General features: G+C 41.8%; 1 protein-coding gene across 6 annotated transcripts in view; it reads left to right on the forward strand.

The window, feature by feature from the left end:
- The first annotated feature begins 237 nt into the window (after positions 1–237).
- The window catches only part of GIGYF1 (GRB10 interacting GYF protein 1), a 459,255-nt gene continuing 442,941 nt past the window's right edge, over positions 238–16,551 (forward strand). For all 6 annotated transcript variants that reach the window (XM_029581610.1, XM_029581609.1, XM_029581612.1 and 3 more), the window contains exon 1: positions 238–915. The gene's annotated coding sequence lies outside the window, so the exon portion shown is untranslated. The remainder of the gene's footprint in view (positions 916–16,551) is intronic.

Genomic DNA, 16,551 nt, shown 5'->3' on the forward strand with positions numbered 1-16,551 from the left:
AAATATTTGTCCCATACGCCTATCTGTTCTAGTGAATCGATGTTAAAACCTGCATGATCCTATGAGTGATAGACGATGCAATGGCGTGTCAGAAACATCTCAATAAAGTTTACTTTTTGCGATAAAAAAAAATTGCACAGAAAGGGGGAGGAGAGGAATACATTGCGTGCCCTCATCACGTGACACAAGGAGGCTTCCCCGCCGCGGCCTCTCGCGCTCTCATCACGTGACGCGAAGAGGAACGGCCATCTTTAGGTTTTTTTTCCTCCCCCACCTCCAACAAACACAAACAGGAGCGAGAGGCAGAGAAACGATAACAATTGCTAATAAAAGAGAGAGATTAATTAAAAAATATATAGACGGAATCTCGGGGAGTCGGTGCGACCTTACAGCAATTCCACCCCCTTCCTGCCGAATCTTCTCCCAACCAATCAGGAGCGGCGGACATTGGCAGTGAGAGGGGGCTCGATCGCGCGCGGAGAGGGGGCGACCGTTTATCCGACCGAGCAAGTGACCAACCAACAAACGGCGGAAGAAAGGAGCGCGAGACAAGGGCCAAATAATCCCCCCCACACCCCCTCCCCCACAAAAATAACCGAACGGGAGCTACATGCACAGAGTGCGCGCGAGTCGCGAGAAGACGGGTTCGAAGCGTGCGTAGAGAGCAGGAAGAGAGAGAGAGGGCAGATAAGTCAGTAAACAGGCCAGTCGCAAGACCAGCGAAGAGGGTTCGGAACGCAAGTCGATCGCGCGCGCGCGCACCTAGAGGCCGCGAGGAGTGGGGAGCGCGAGCCGAGCTCTCTAGAACCCTCGGTGAGGTCCGTTGGCGGTGTGTGAGCGGGGAGGGGAGTGGAGAGAAGAGGAGGCCTCGTCGGTCTTTTGATTAAGCAAGGAAAGGCCTGCGCTGCGTTGCAGGTAAGACCCTGGAAACGGTGTTTTTGGGAAGGGAGAAAGAGGAATCCTCGTCTCCGTGCAGGCCACAGGGGCCGCCTCCAACTTCTTCCTTTGGTGGTCAGCTTCCCGCGCTGCCCACCATTTCTCGTCCTTTCTTGGCCTTGTTACTGCCACACTACTACGTTAAATGTGGCTGGCCGGCCTGTCACACCCCCTTTTCAATATCACTGTTCTATTACATGTTCTCTCTTCCGTCCCTGCTCGGTATCCTGGGCTTGTCACATACTCTACTACCTATTTTCTGTTTCTTTCCCCATTTTTTTGTAAGCGAGCTTTTGTGCTCCCCCCGTGTTTGTTTGTTCTACAGTGTTTATTCCCCGGCCCCCCCCTCCGTGCTTTTCAAATCTTCATTTTAAATTTGCGGATGACAGTAGTACCTATGAATTCTTGTCTGTTGTACTAAAATAAGTGGTAATATCACAACATAGTTGTTGACATTTGCTCAAATATCTAGAGCAAAGATTTGTGGTTGCCATGTTGATTCACTTGGCTATGTAGAATTAAGGGTCAGCAGGTGAGGTGTAGGGGATACCATTTTATTGGATTAACTTGATACGTTGGTGACCCACTTTTGAGGGTTATCCTCTTCATCAAGTTCTACAGTGCAGTTATACAGGGTTTAAATAGTACAGAATCATCCAGGTGTTATGCTGCCTTTATATGCTGTTACAGCTCAGTAAAAGATAAAAGGGTTGGAGCGGGATGTTTGACAGGTGATGAGAAATTACATTTTTGCAAAGGTCTGTATCTAATAATGGGTGAGAGAAGCATGTCCTTTTGTATTTGTTTCAAATATCTGGAAACCCACAGTAGAAAAACTGTTCTGTCATGAGGTGAGTAGACCAGGGCTGCTATCTGAGAGATTGGAGAGTTTTGCGTTTAGGGGTAACCTTAGAAGTATTTCTTTCTAGAAAGGATGGTGGCTGTATGGGCACAGTTTCCTGATGGGATTTTTTTTCTCCGTTTTATAGTAAATCACCTTCTGTTATGGCAGAAGGTGATTAAAAGTAATTTGCTCCCCATCAAGAAACTGTCATACATCTTTTTTTATTTTATATTTATGCATTTTCACAAAACAAGATAGCAAAACACGCTTGTCATAGAATCAGAGTAAGATACAAGAAAATAAACATGCAGAAAAATATGATAAATCATCGAAGAAGTATTAACCCCAAGTACGAGGAAATATGGGAGAACCAAGGGTCATCAGTGAGCACAATATCACTAGGAGGCATTAGGGAAAAAGCAATAAAGAGGAAGGGATCAATTCTTTATCCATTTACCATATCTAAGTTAGCAAGTGCTATCAGATTGAATATGCAAATGAAGGAAAAGCCTCAGTTGAGAAGATTCGAAGAAAACGTATCTAGCATTATTGAACTTCATAACACATGTACAAGGATATCTAATAGTGATCTGAGCTCCAAGCTGGTCAGGCCTGTTGACTCACAGCCCAAAATTTCTTTCTATGTTTTTGGGTAGCCCTGGTTATATTAGGGAAAATCCATATCTTTTGACCATAGTATAATTTATCTCTTTGCGTAGAAAAAGTCGCAATCAGAGGAAAAAACAAAACTAACAAGTAAAGTCCCCTGATATTCAGCATGCCCCCCTCCCCCATGTCTCCAGAAAGCAGAAAGATCAGTGGCTCCAGCAATCTGTACTGGTGTTCCTGAAGAAATAATTTCTTTCTTTTCCATAGAAGAAGAATAAATCCTAGAAATAGGTGGACTGGTATCAACAGGAAATTGGAGAACTTCTTGCAAATATTAAACATAGAAACATAGAAATGACGGCAGAAGAAGACCAAACGGCCCATCCAGTCAGCCCAGCAAGCTTCACACATTTTTTTCTCAGACTTATCTGTTTCTCTTAGCTCTTTGGTTCTATTTCCCTTCCACCCCCACCATTAATGTAGAGAGCAGTGATGGAGCTGCATCCAAGTGAAATATCAAGCTTGATTAGTTAGGGGTAGTAGGGGAAGTAACCGCCGCAATAAGCAAGCTACACCCATGCTTATTTGTTTTACCCAGACTGTTATTCAGCCCTTATTGGTTGTTTTTCTTCTCCCCTGCCATTGAAGCAGGGAGCTATGCTGGATATGCGTGTAGTATCAGTTTTTCTTCTCCCCTGCCGTTGAAGCAGAGAGCTATGCTGGATATGCATTGAAAGTGAAGTATCAGGCTTATTTGTTTTGGGGTAGTAAATTGATCTCTTGGAGATATTACATTTATATAAGGAAAGTTCAAAACTCTCGGATTTAAATATCTGAGAGAATTTTCTGTGTTCTCCAACTTAACATTAACAAGTTCTCCTTGTACCAGACTAGTTTGAGTAGACTGAAGCTGATTCACCCTTTGATCCAAATAAGTGGATCCATAGAATGAATGAATACGCTGTTGTGTATCGGTCATTACTGAAGTTGAAGATAAAATAGAGCTCTCCAATGATAGTAAAGCGTTCCAAAAAGAGCCTAAGGTAATAAGGCAGCTTGACCAAGTTTGATTTGAATGTAATGCTTATCACACTATCCTGGCAAATGTTAACACCCTCCTGAGACACTGCTGGGTCCCCTCTTCAATCCGGAGTAGAAGCTAGGGCACAGAGGCCAAGATGTACAGCTTCTGCAAATGAGGCTTGCTGTTCCAAAGATGGCGATACAATGTCTGACGTGCCGCCGGCATAAGAATACACAAGTTGAACTGAGAGATCTGCCCCAGTGGTTGCCGACGCCTTCTGTCATGGCGGCATACCCGCTCTCAAAGTTACGAAACATGATGATGGAGAGGGAGTTATGGGAGCTCCAGGACTCAACTATGTCTGCGTGTCCAGCAGTGCTGGTGTGAGCTCCTTACCGGCACCAATAACGGACCCAACACTCTGAGCAGAAGAATCCATAGTGGTGAAGAAACCCTCAAAACGAAGCTGAGTTGAGGAAGGTAAGGGGGGAGCTGAGGAAACCCCCCTATCCGTCCTTTTCTTTTGGTATGCGGCATGAGGCAATAAAGTGAGTAAGTATCAAAGGGGAAAAAAACAGAGTTTCAAACAGTGTCTTTCCTTCAAGACACCATCTTGGTTCTCCCCGAAAAAAAATTCTTTCTAAGCATGCAGGAAATGCTTCTTAATAAGTGGGAAGTAAGAGGATAGAGAGGAGAGAGCAGGGTCTGTGGTGGTGTAGTAGGCAGGGAAATGGATAGATTGCTTAAGCTTGCTGGTTATCTGTTTTCATATTATGTGTTTCTATGGTTGAGGAGGACATCTGTTTTAGTGGGACAAGCTTCAGAGCACTGATTTTTTTTAATCTTTTTATTAATTATTCATCATGAACATGAAAAATATCATATATTCTGAGTGATACACAGAGAAGAAAGAATACTATCCAGAAAAAGTATTACAATATAAAATAAACCCTTTCTAGCAGACAGAATTCAAGCCCACATGTTAGGGAATAATAAACAAATAATAAAAAAAAGAAAAAAGAAAATACAATTCTTGATTGCTACAAATAAAATAACAAGTGGCTCCTTCCCCAAAATCAAGTGAGTTCAGCAGTTTGTAAACCTGAGGATTTATCAACCAGGAATGTCTCTTAAGTGAGATGGATCAAGAAACACAAAGTAGTTAGGTTACTATACATTTGCAGGGAAACTGTTTGCTGCTTAAGAGAGAGAAATAGTTTCTTACGATATTGTTTCATGAGACATCAGGATACACAAAAACCTTTTGACCACAAAAATTTACAGCTTTAAATTTGAAATATTTGTATCCATATCAGAGACAAAAGAAACTAACAAAGTATCTCTTTTAGATAGGAAATCTTGAGAATCCTGAAGAAATGCAGATAAATATGTACTATTCTTTATGGATTGGCTAGTTGTTACCATCTGTCCCTCAATCACAGCAATTCTATGCTCTAAGTCCGAAAACTTACTAGAGGCACCCCCAGAAAATACACAAAATTGTGAGATTGGAGTAAAGCAGATTTCATCCTAGAAACATCTTTTCAAATGACTGAGGCACATTCGTTGGTTCTTCCATATCTCCTGGTAAATAGGACTTATCTAAAGGGAGTGGGCAGTGGAGTGCCTCAGGGATCTGTATTGGGATCCATACTTTTCAATATATTTATAAATGATCTGGAAAGGAATACGATGAGTGAGGTAATCAAATTTGCAGAGGATACAAAATTATTCAGAATAGTTAAATCACAAGCGGATTGTGATAAATTACAGGAAGACCTTGTGAGACTGGAAAAATGGGCATCCAAATGGCAGATGAAATTTAATGTGGATAAGTGCAAGGTGATGCATATAGGGAAAAATAACCCATGCTATAGTTACACAATGTTAGGTTCCATGTTAGGAGCTACCACCCAAGAAAGAGATCTAGGCGTCATAGTGTATAACACATTCACATCATAAGAACATAAGAAATTGCCATGCTGGGTCAGACCAAGGGTCCATCCAGCCTAGCATCCTGTTTCCAACAGAGGCCAAAACCAGGCCACAAGAACCTGGCAATTACCCATACACTAAGAAGAGCCCATGCCACTGATGCAACTAATAGCAGTGGCTATTCCCTAAGTATAATTGATTAATAGCCATTAATGGACTTCTCCTCCAAGAACTTATCCAAACCTTTTTTGAACCCAGCTACACTAACTGCACTAACCACCTCCTCTGGCAACAAATTCCAGAGCTTTATTGTGCGTTGAGTGAAAAAGAATTTTCTCCGATTAGTCTTAAAGACATCGTCTGTTCAGTGTGCTGCGGCAGTCAGAAAAGCAAACAGAATGTTGGGAATTATTAGAAATGGAATGGTGAATAAAACGGAAAATGTCATAATGCCTCTGTTTCGCTCCATGGTGAGACCGCACCTCGAATCCTGTGTACTATTCTGGTCGCCTCATCTCAAAAAAGATATAGTTGCGATGGAGAAGGTACAAAGATGGGCGACCAAAATGATAAAGGCGATGGAACAGCTCCACTATGAGGAAAGGCTAAAGAGGTTAGGACTGTTCAGCTTGGAGAAGAAACGGCTGAGGCGGATATGATAGAGGTGCTTAAAATCATGAGAGGTCTAGAATGGGTAAATGTGAATTGGTTATTTACTCTTTTTCAGATAATAGAAGGACTAGGGGGCACTCCATGAAGTTAGTATGTGGCACATTTAAAACTAATCTAAGAAAGTTTTTTTTCACTCAGTGCACAATTAAACTCTGGAATTTGTTGCCAGGGGATGTGGTTAGTGCAGCGTAGCTGGGTTTAAAAAACAATTGGATAAGTTCTTGGAGGAGGAGTCCATTACTTGCTATTAATTAAGTTAACTTAGAAAATAGCCGCTGCTATTACTAGCAACAGTAACATGGGATAGATTTAGTGTTTGGGTACTTGCTAGGTTCTTATGGCCTGGATTGGCCACTGTTGGAAACAGGATGCTGGGCTTGATGGACTCTTGGTTTGACCCAGTATAGCATGTTGTTATGTTCTTAACAGCGATTGGAATCAGGACTGAAGGTCCTCAGTCCATAGCTCACAAATTCATTTACGAAGTAGAGAGTTCATCATGAACCTGTACAATAGAACTACTAGGCAGAGACAAGGGGACATTTCCCCGAGGTCCTTGCAGGAAATTCAGACCAACTTGGCCAATTTTGGGAGAAGTTCCTGGAGATAATAAATCCCCTACACATCCCAGTCGGGATACAGGAGGAGGAGACCAACCATCCACACTCAAGGAAAGCTGACTGGTTTCCCCCATGACTTCCTTCCCTTGATCTTCCAGTGGGTTAGAAACACGTGTAAAATGATGATCCATTGGTCCTACAGTGGGTGTTGAGGCTAGGGGGTATAGAACTCAACTTCCCTTTCCTTTTTTTCCCGTTCCAAACTCTGGAGAAAAAAGAAACATGAGAGAGGGCGTGCCAGCTGCTTAAGACTTGGTGTCCACCTCTGTGCCTATTGGTCTGGCTTGAAGGTGGTGTTAGCAATCTGTTGGGCAAGGCAATCTCTGTAAGTACCACTGCCTGGCTGTTGAAGATCCGGTATACCTCAGGATCTCTGTATCCACCTCCATGCCTATTGCTCTGGTTGGAAGGTGTTATTAGCGATCAATCAGGCAAGGCAGTCCCCCCAGTACACTGAATTTGAGATGCTTGTTCCTAGAGTTTGTATTCTTGGCTGTGACAGATGCCTCCTGTAATGGGGCATTTCTTTTTTTTTTAATTTATCATTTTCAACATTATATCCAATACATCTGCACCATCTGTAAGGATTTTGTAGATAAGACCGGAAGACCTAGCAGTAGAGAGTTGCAGTAGTCTAACTTAGACAGAATTATAGACTGGACTACTGAAGTCACTGAAGTGGAGGAGTGGTTTCAGATTTTTTAGCACTTGAAGTTTGAAATAACATTCTTTAGTTGTGTTGATAACGAAGGATTTAAGGTTGAATATATTGTCGAGACGCACCCCCAGGTCTCTGACGGAAGGGGAGTGGTTAATAGATAATTTTGTGAATTGTGTTGCGCTTTGGGAGTTGATGAGAGTATGGTTTTCGTCTGACGAGATGATGAGGATTTCTGTTTTATTTGAATTGAGTATGAGGTTCAGGCTGGATAGCAGAGTATTGATAGATTGTAGGCAATTGTTCCAATGTGCCCAAGTTTTTTGCAGCGATTCTGTGATGGGAAGGAGTATCTGAATGTCATCAGCGAAAATATGTTTTAGCTTGAGGTTGGAGAGTAGGTGGCAGAGTGGAAGCAGGTAAATATTAAATAGCGTAGGGGAGAGAGATGATCCTTGTGGTACTCCTCGTGTTGATTTAATAGGTGGCGATTCTTCGTTATTGATTTTGACTTTATAGAATCTGTTCTCCAGGAACGATTGAAACCAGCTATGAGCTTCTCCTTGAATTCCTATATCGGATAGCCGCTCGAGAAGGATGGCATGATTGACTGTGTCGAATGCTGCGGATAGGTCAAGAAGAGCGAGGAGGTATGGTTGTTTTCTTTCAAGATTGAGGAGGATGGTGTCAGATAACGATGCAAGTAATGTTTCTGTATTTTGCGATTTCCTGAATCCGAACTGGAAAGGGAAGAGTATGTTGTTCTCCTCCAGGTACTCCGACAGTTGCTTGTTGACGAATCTTTCCATCACTCTTGAGATCAGGGGAAGGTTAGCGATAGGGGCGGAAGTTTGCAGGGTCATCCGTTGAAAGGTTAGGTTTTTTTAGTAAGGGTTTCAGAATGGCTGTTTTGAGTTGATCTGGGACCTTTCCTTGGGTTAAAGAGCAGTTGATGATGTCTGCTAATGCTTTAGAAATGGTGTTAGGAGTCGATAGGAGGAGATTGGAGGGCATGGTATCCAGTGGATGAGAAGAGGGTTTGAGCTTATTGAGAATAATTTCGATTTCCAATGATGATGCGGTCTCGAACGATAAGCTGCTTTCTTTGTAATGTGATGAGATTCTAGGGTGCAATGTTGTTGGTTGTTGGGTGGAGATTGGCTTAAGGAGGTTGGTGATCTTTTTATCAAAGTAGATTGCTAGTTCCACAGCTTTGTTGGCTGCTTGTTCGTCTGGGATGATAGGAGGAGAGGGTTTTGTTAGGGAAGATACAAATGAGAATAAGGCTTTGGAGTCGAGTGCAAAGTTGTGGATTTTTTTTGCAAAGAAGTCTTTTTTGGCCTTGAGGATGGCTAATCTATATGTGTTGAGGTGGGATTTATAGTTTAGCATTGTGATGGTGGAAGGAGACTTGCGCCAACTGTTTTCTTTTTTCCGAAGTTTTTGTTTAAGGATTTTGAGAGTCGGAGTGTACCACGGATGTCTGTTGGCTTGGGGTGGTTTTAAGGATTTGGTGATGGAGGGACAGGAAAGATCTGCGACCTCGTTTGTTATATTGAGCCAGGAGTTGATAGCTGAGGAAGCGTCTGTGAGATCCAGTCGGTCGAGTTCTTTGGTAAGCAGGTTACTAAGCTTGTCTATGGGGCAGGGTTTCCTGTATCGTATAGTGGTTGCCGGGTATATGGGACGAAGCTGGTCTTTAATTTGAAGTTCGGCAGAGATGAAGTGATGGTCAGACCATGGGACCGGGACGCAAGTAGGGTTATTGGTTGGTGTTATTCCGTCGTTGAGAAAGATCAGGTCTAGGGTATGTCCGGCTTTGTGCGTGGGATCTTTGACAATCTGATTGAAGCCTAGATGATTGAGTGCTGAGAGAAGGATGTCACAGTTATTGGTTAGAGGAGTGCTGTTTACATGTAGGTTAAAGTCTCCCATCAAGATAGCTGGTTTGTCTTGTTTAAAATGTTTTGTTGTGAATTCAATTAATGGTGAGGTGCAGAACGCTGCGGCGAGGTTACTCACCAACACAAATAAAAGAGCCCACATCACACCAATTCTTCACAGCCTTCACTGGCTTCCTATAAAAGCCAGAATTACCTTCAAGACATTATCAATGATCCACAAGGATATTATGGGCATCGCCCACCTAAATCTAAACTCACAACTCCGCCCTCACACATCACAAAGACCTATCAGATACAACTACAAAGGTTCCTTATAAGCTCCCCCGATCAAAACTTCACTAACAGAACGAGCACTCTCCACAGCCGGGCCCACCCTCTGGAACTCATTACCGCCGGATCTACGCCAAGAGACTTGTCATCTAACTTTTAAGAAAAACCTAAAAACGTGGCTCTTCCGGCAAGCCTATCCAGAATCGCAGGAACACTCAGACACCGGTCAAAGAGCAAAATAGTCCACTATAAGTTCCTCGACCGCCCATACCCCCCTCAAGGCCCAATCACGCCTGATCTGGTCAGCCCACTTGTTTTGAAAAGACTCCTTTGTTGATGCATTAGTTCTTTAACTCATGCTTTACTCATGTTGTTGCCCATTAACACTGTTCTCTGTTACCTGTATATCCCAATTTAGACTACCCTCTTTTTTAGCTATTCCCTATATTTATTCACGTTATTTTGACGAGCTACTGTTGTTTATGTATCATTTAATTATTTATGTTCTCATGTTCAGAAACTCTGTTTAATGTAACGCCTTAACCGCGACAGTTTTGTTCTATGGAAACCGACCTGATTTGATACTTGTATTGAGAATGTCGGTATATAAAAATCCTAAATAAATAAATGCAGATATTTTGCCAGCACCAGATACATTTAAATCTCAGACACCAAAAGTATAAACATTTTTAATAACATTCTCATCTGTACTTCTAAGAAATCCTTGGGGAAAGAAATTAAGCGGTACTTTTACATTTTACAAATTTTCCAAATAATATGATCGCCAAGTGAATAGCAGGTTTCATAACATAACTGCACTAATCACACAACAGGATTGCCTGGAACCAAGGGTTCCAAAAACCTTTGGAGCTGTAATGGATCAAAGAATATATATTTTGAGTTTTGATGTCTAATTATGCACTTGCTAGGATATCTAAGGTTGAAACTAGCTCTTCTGGATAACACTTCAGGTAGCATTGATAAGAATTTTTTCCGTCTTTCTTGAGTCGGTCTTGAGATATCCCGGTATATCCATACTTTACTACCATGGAAGAGCTCTAATCGGTTATGCAAGAATCTTTTCATAATAAGTTCTCTATCTGGAACAGAAACAAAAGCATCAGTCTTTTTAAAATTTCAGTTTCATTAGATATCTCTAGTATCTGCGTCAGATTCAGTAATGGGGCATTTCTTATGATGAATATGTAATCTAAGCATTGTGGGAGAAAAGACACAAACAGGGCTTGAATTATCACAAGTTTGAAACTTGCGAGCAGTAGCATCAATTGTCAAGGCTTCAATCCTGGCCACTGTATCAAGGATACTTTCTTTACAGATTCATTGAAATGAATCCCCTGTGTGACTGAGATTGTCACTGTGAGCATACCTGGAGTACTTTTCTTTAAATTGGACAGTCTAAAATAGTAATCAGGCTTGAAGTTTTGATTAGCTCTACTGCTCACAAGTTTTAAACTTGTGCTAATTCAACACTTTTTTTTTTTTTTTTTTGTTTTACCATGTATTCATATTTTGCTGGGTTAAAAAAGACAAATGTTTCTTTTCATTTTGTGTTGTGTTCTGTTCCGGCAATGAGTGAAATCTGTTAAAAAGTATCAGTTTTCTGAGTGTTTTTGTTATCCATCTTAAGAAAGGACACTATTGTCACTCATCTTCAGAGGGCTAGCCATGTTACTCTGATATAGCAAAAATGACAAGAGATGGGTGGCACCTTCAAAACTAAGTAATGTATTGAGGCATGAGCTTTCGAGAACAAGAGTCCACTTTGCCAGATGCATTGTCACTGACTTGCTTTAAAGATCCTGGAGTGTTTGTTTTTTGATTTGGCAACTTCTGTCTGCTCCTTTGGGCTGCTAACTCAGTTGGAATCAGTGCTGGGATCCTGTTACCATGAACCTTTGTTCATAGCTATCTGGCAATTTTACTCTGTTTTGAATCTTCCCTCTCCCTATTCCCCGGGTCTTGTCATGGCAGTGATGGTCCTGAATCAGGAGCTATGCACCAAAGCTTCCTCTGAAACCCCCCCAGTCATGACTCCTGGACAGGCCACAAGGTTTTGGCCTTGAGTGATGCCTTCACAACTCCTCAGCTGACCCAGGGAGCAGAAGTTGGGATAAAGCAGGGGCTTTCTGCATGTCAGTGGGTAGCAACTGGGCCAGCTCTTGGAATGTGTATTTTTTTATGACTGAGAGAGAGAAATTGGGTGTTTGTGGACATAAGGTTTGTCTAAATAAGAAGGGCACATTATGGGACCTTAAGATTATTTATTTTTCAGCGGTCTAGCTTACATGGGGGGCGGGAGGGGTGGTTATGGTGCCCTTCACAACAATGATGATTCATTGCAAACTGGCTAAAAGACAGGAAACAGAGTAGGATTAAATGGACAATTTTCTCAGTGGAAGGGAATGGACAGTGGAGTGCCTCAGGGATCTCTATTGGGACCCTTACTTTTCAATATATTTATAAATGATCTGGAAAGAAACACGACGAGTGAGATAATCAAATTTGCAGATGACACAAAATTGTTCAGAGTAGTTAAATCACAAGCAGATTGTGATAAATTGCAGGAAAACCTTGTGAGACTGGAAAATTGGGCATCCAAATGGCAGATGAAATTTAATGTGGATAAGTGCAAGGTGATGCATATAGGGAAAAATAACCCATGCTATAATTACACAATGTTGGGTTCCATATTAGGTGCTACAACCCAAGAAAGAGACCTAGGTGTTATAGTGGATAACACATTGAAATCGTCGGTTCAGTGTGCTGCGGCAGTCAAAAAAGCAAACAGAATGTTGGGAATTATTAGAAAGGGAATGGTGAATAAAACGGAAAATGTCATAATGCCTCTGTTTCGCTCCATGGTAAGACCGCACCTTGAATCCTGTGTACAATTCTGGTCGCCGCATCTCAGAAAATATATAGTTGTGATGGAGAAGGTACAGAGAAGAGCAACCAAAATGATAAAGGGGATAGAACAGCTCCCCTATGAGGATAGGCTGAAGAGGTTAGGGCTGTTCAGCTTGGAGAAGAGATGGCTGAGGGGGGATATGATAGAGGTCTTTAAGATCATGAGAGGTCTTGAACGAGTAGATGTGACTTGGTTATTTACACTTTTGAATAATAGAAGGACTAGGGGGCATTCTATGAAGTTAGCAAGTAGCACATTTAAGACTAATCGGAGAAAATTCTTTTCACTCAACGCACAATAAAGCTCTGGAATTTGTTGACAGAGTTATGTGGTTAGTGCAGTTAGTGTAGCTCGGTTCAAAAAAGGTTTGGATAAGTTCTTGGAGGAGAAGTACATTAATGGCTATTAATCAAGTTTACTTAGGGAATAGCCACTGCTATAAATTGCATCAGTAGCATGGGATCTTCTTAGTGTTTGGGTAATTGCCAGGTTCTTGTGGCCTGGTTTTGGCCTCTGTTGGAGACAGGATGCTGGGCTTGATGGACCCTTGGTCTGACCCAGCATGGCAATTTCTTATGTTCTTAGGATTCCTTTGGGTCCTGGTTGAGCCAGGAGTTGTAGATAGGATCTGTAGAGGAGCCCTTGGGTGGATGTTGCCTACCTAGGGGTTCATTCTCATTTCATTAAAATTAATCGCTTAATGCAAATTGGTCTAAGCGATTTACAAATGTTACATTCACAAAGTAAAAACATACAATACAAAAAAAATCAAGTCAACAAAAACTTGTTCTATTGTAGAAAATATTTATAGGAAGTCTTACTTAATGCATTAGGGGAAAGCTAATTTCAGTAAATAATTTTTTACTAAATTTTTTTTAAGGAGTCTTCTAGCCGAAGCTCAAAGGGTAGCATTTTTCAGAAAATTGGATCAGTTATAGAGAAAGCCGACTCACGTGTGGTGGCAAGGCAGGTATGACGAACAGATTGAATGTTGAGAAAACCTCGGGAAGATCTCAGCTCTCTAAATGGTTTATAGATTTTTAGAAGTGCATTAGACCATGGGCAGGAGTGTGAACTCAGCAATTTGAAAGTTGTGATACAGATTTTGTACTGAATTCTTTGATTGGAAGCCAGTTTAGTTTTTGAAGAACAGGAGAAATATGTTCATAGCGTTTGGTACCTGTAATTAGTCTGGCAACTGAATTAAGTAAAAGTTGAAATGCTTATAATGAATTGGATGGAAGACCTAAAAGAAGACTATTGCAATAATTGATATGAGGAAAAATTATTGCACGAACGATAGTAAGAATATAATGGAAATGAAGCAGATGGCCTAAACCTGTCAAAAGACAGTTTATAGAAACTTTAGAGGGAGTTCACAGTGTGAATTATTCACAAATACTAGGTCAAGTGTGTGTTTCACGTAGATAAGCATCTGAATTAGCCATGCTGTCTGGGTACGTCTTCCGTGCCACTAGGTGGCGGAGCTCTCTCAAAGTCTAGTAAAATCTTTCAGCCAGGGGCTTCCTCCTGCCTGTTGCTAGTATTGCCTCAGGTTCCTCAGTTCCTCAGTCAAAGATGAGCTCTGTGACTATTAGCTTCGCGGAGCTCATCTCTCCTGAGAGAAACTGAATTTGTGAGGGAAAACAGTTTATAAAATTAGAGAAAAAACATCAAAAAAAGCAGTAATTTAACATCTTTAAGGTCTGCTTCACTATGCCTCGTCCAGGCTTTATATTTTGCTCGTGTGGTAAAATTATGTCTGCCATAGATGGCCACTTTTCATGTTATATATGTCTTGGACCACAACATGATCAGAAGAATTGTAGGGACTGCGGACGCATGTCCCGACGGGCTCAAAGACAGCGAACCACAAGAATCCAAGACTTACAATCCAGAGCTTCAGGCTCTTATGCCACTTCTGAAGCCTCTGTTCGCTCCTCTCTAGGTCCTAAATGAAAAAACAAGGACACATCGATGAGAGCCTCTTCAGTGGACCCACCCCAGGTCAGGACATTGCCCCTTGACCGCCGGTCGAGATTCAGTCCAAGCCGAGGGGGATGAGTCGGTGGCATCACGGCCGTGTGCTTCACAGACACATTCCATTTCATCGACGCATCGAAGCTCCACTGTTAAGAGAATTGATGTAACGTTGAAGACTGCAATCAATGACGTATCGATGCAAGCCAGATTCTGCGTCGAACCGATGCACCATCGATGCAGCCAACACATCGGTGCAGAGAAGATATTGCGTCGCTGTCTATTCCAACTGACGTTTCTGTGACGGAACCCGATCCTGCCGACGCATCGGAGATCCTTCCAACTCAATCGGTTCCTAAATTACCGAAAAAACACCACTCTGGTCATAAGGGGAAGAAACCAGTTTCAACACCCTTACCAATAGAATCTGAAGAGGATCTTATCACCTATCAGATACATCTTTTTCACAGGGATCGTCATCTGCCTCTATACTATTCATTGATACGCCTATTCCAAGAAAGGTTTTACCTTCTCAACCACCATTAAAGCCTGCGGCAGTTCCACAGCCATCTACGTCAACATTAACAGCACAAGCAATGTCAAAAATTACTACCATTCTTGATCAACTCCTACAGGCGGTAGTCACACCGACATTACCACCCACAGGACCTCCAGAACAACCATTTCCTGTTCCGGAAAATGCACCAATACCCACGAAGGTACCTACAGGACATCCACCTTCGAAGTTACCGATAAATGAGGACGTTTCGGACACAGATACTTCCTTAAACTCATCAACAGGTTACCCTTCTGATCCGCCAGAATTGCCTCCGCAACCTTCATCCCCTCCCAAGGATCTTTCATATTCTCAATTTATTGAGAAAGTTTGACAAATATTAAATGTCGAAATCAAAAGGATTCCAGACCCATGACAGGAAATGTTGGGAATCCTTAAAATATTTGATGTTCCTAATGAGCCGGTGGCTTTACCACAACACCAGGTTTTAACATCATTAATGGAGAAAGCATGGGACACTCCATTATCTACACCATCAACATCTAGGAAAGTAGACAAAAATATCGAATGAAAGATTCTCCATTTCATACTACAGTCCAACTTCTACACCAGTCAGTCATGGTTGAATCTGCGATGCAGAAAGCTCGTAAGACAAAAATACATTCTAATACTTCTCCAAATAAAGAAAATAAGTCCCTTGATGATTTTGCCAAAAGATCCTTCCAATCCGCTATGCAGAATGCCAGAATACAAAATAATCAATTCTATATAGCTCAATATCTATTTGAGAGCTTACAAGCATTAAAGCCACACCTACAACAAGGGTCTCAGGATAACACATTACCTATTCCATTTTATAACTTGGAAGAATGATTAAGACACCTGTTACGATCGGTGCATGAAGGCTTCGACATCTCATCTAAAGCATCAGCAAATGCATTAGCGGTGTGACGTATAGCGTGGTTTTGTTCCAGTGCTATTTGTGAGGACGTCCACGACAAACTTGCAAATCTGCCGTGTCGTCCAGATAATTTATTTGGAGATCAGTTTACTACCACAGTTGCAAAACTGAAGGAAAAAAAAAACTGTGGCACTTTTCTCTTAACAGCACCTCAGCATTCCACCACATCATGACGCTCGTACACTACCCCTGCTCCTTACAGGAAGCAATCCTTTAAACCATTTAAGCCTTATTATAAGCCTCAAACCTATTACCCACCCAGGCAACAGCCATATCAGGCACCAGCACCTCTTCAACGTGCAAGAAACCCCCGTCCAACTAGACAGCTGACTGATCCTCAACTGGCTAAACCAGCATCAGGTTTTTAAAACCTGCTCTGCCGCCACCACCACCACCAGCAGTGGGAGGGAGATTATCCAATTTTCTTCCAGCATGGAACAGCATAACATCAGATCAATGGATTCTATCCATAATACAACATGGATGATACTTTCCATTTTTACTCCCTACCTACCCTTCCACATCGAATCCATCAAAAAACATTCACATTCCACAAATCTCATCTTCTGCAAGAAATACAACTTCTCTTACAAAACAATTGTATCCAGAAGATACCTTACCCAGAGAAACATCTAGGGTTTTACTCCCAATATTTCCTAATTCCCAAGAAATCAGGAGGACTGCACCCAATC

This window comes from Rhinatrema bivittatum, chromosome 16 (assembly GCF_901001135.1).
Source record: "Rhinatrema bivittatum chromosome 16, aRhiBiv1.1, whole genome shotgun sequence".
In the NCBI taxonomy this organism is placed as follows: Eukaryota; Metazoa; Chordata; class Amphibia; order Gymnophiona; family Rhinatrematidae; genus Rhinatrema; species Rhinatrema bivittatum.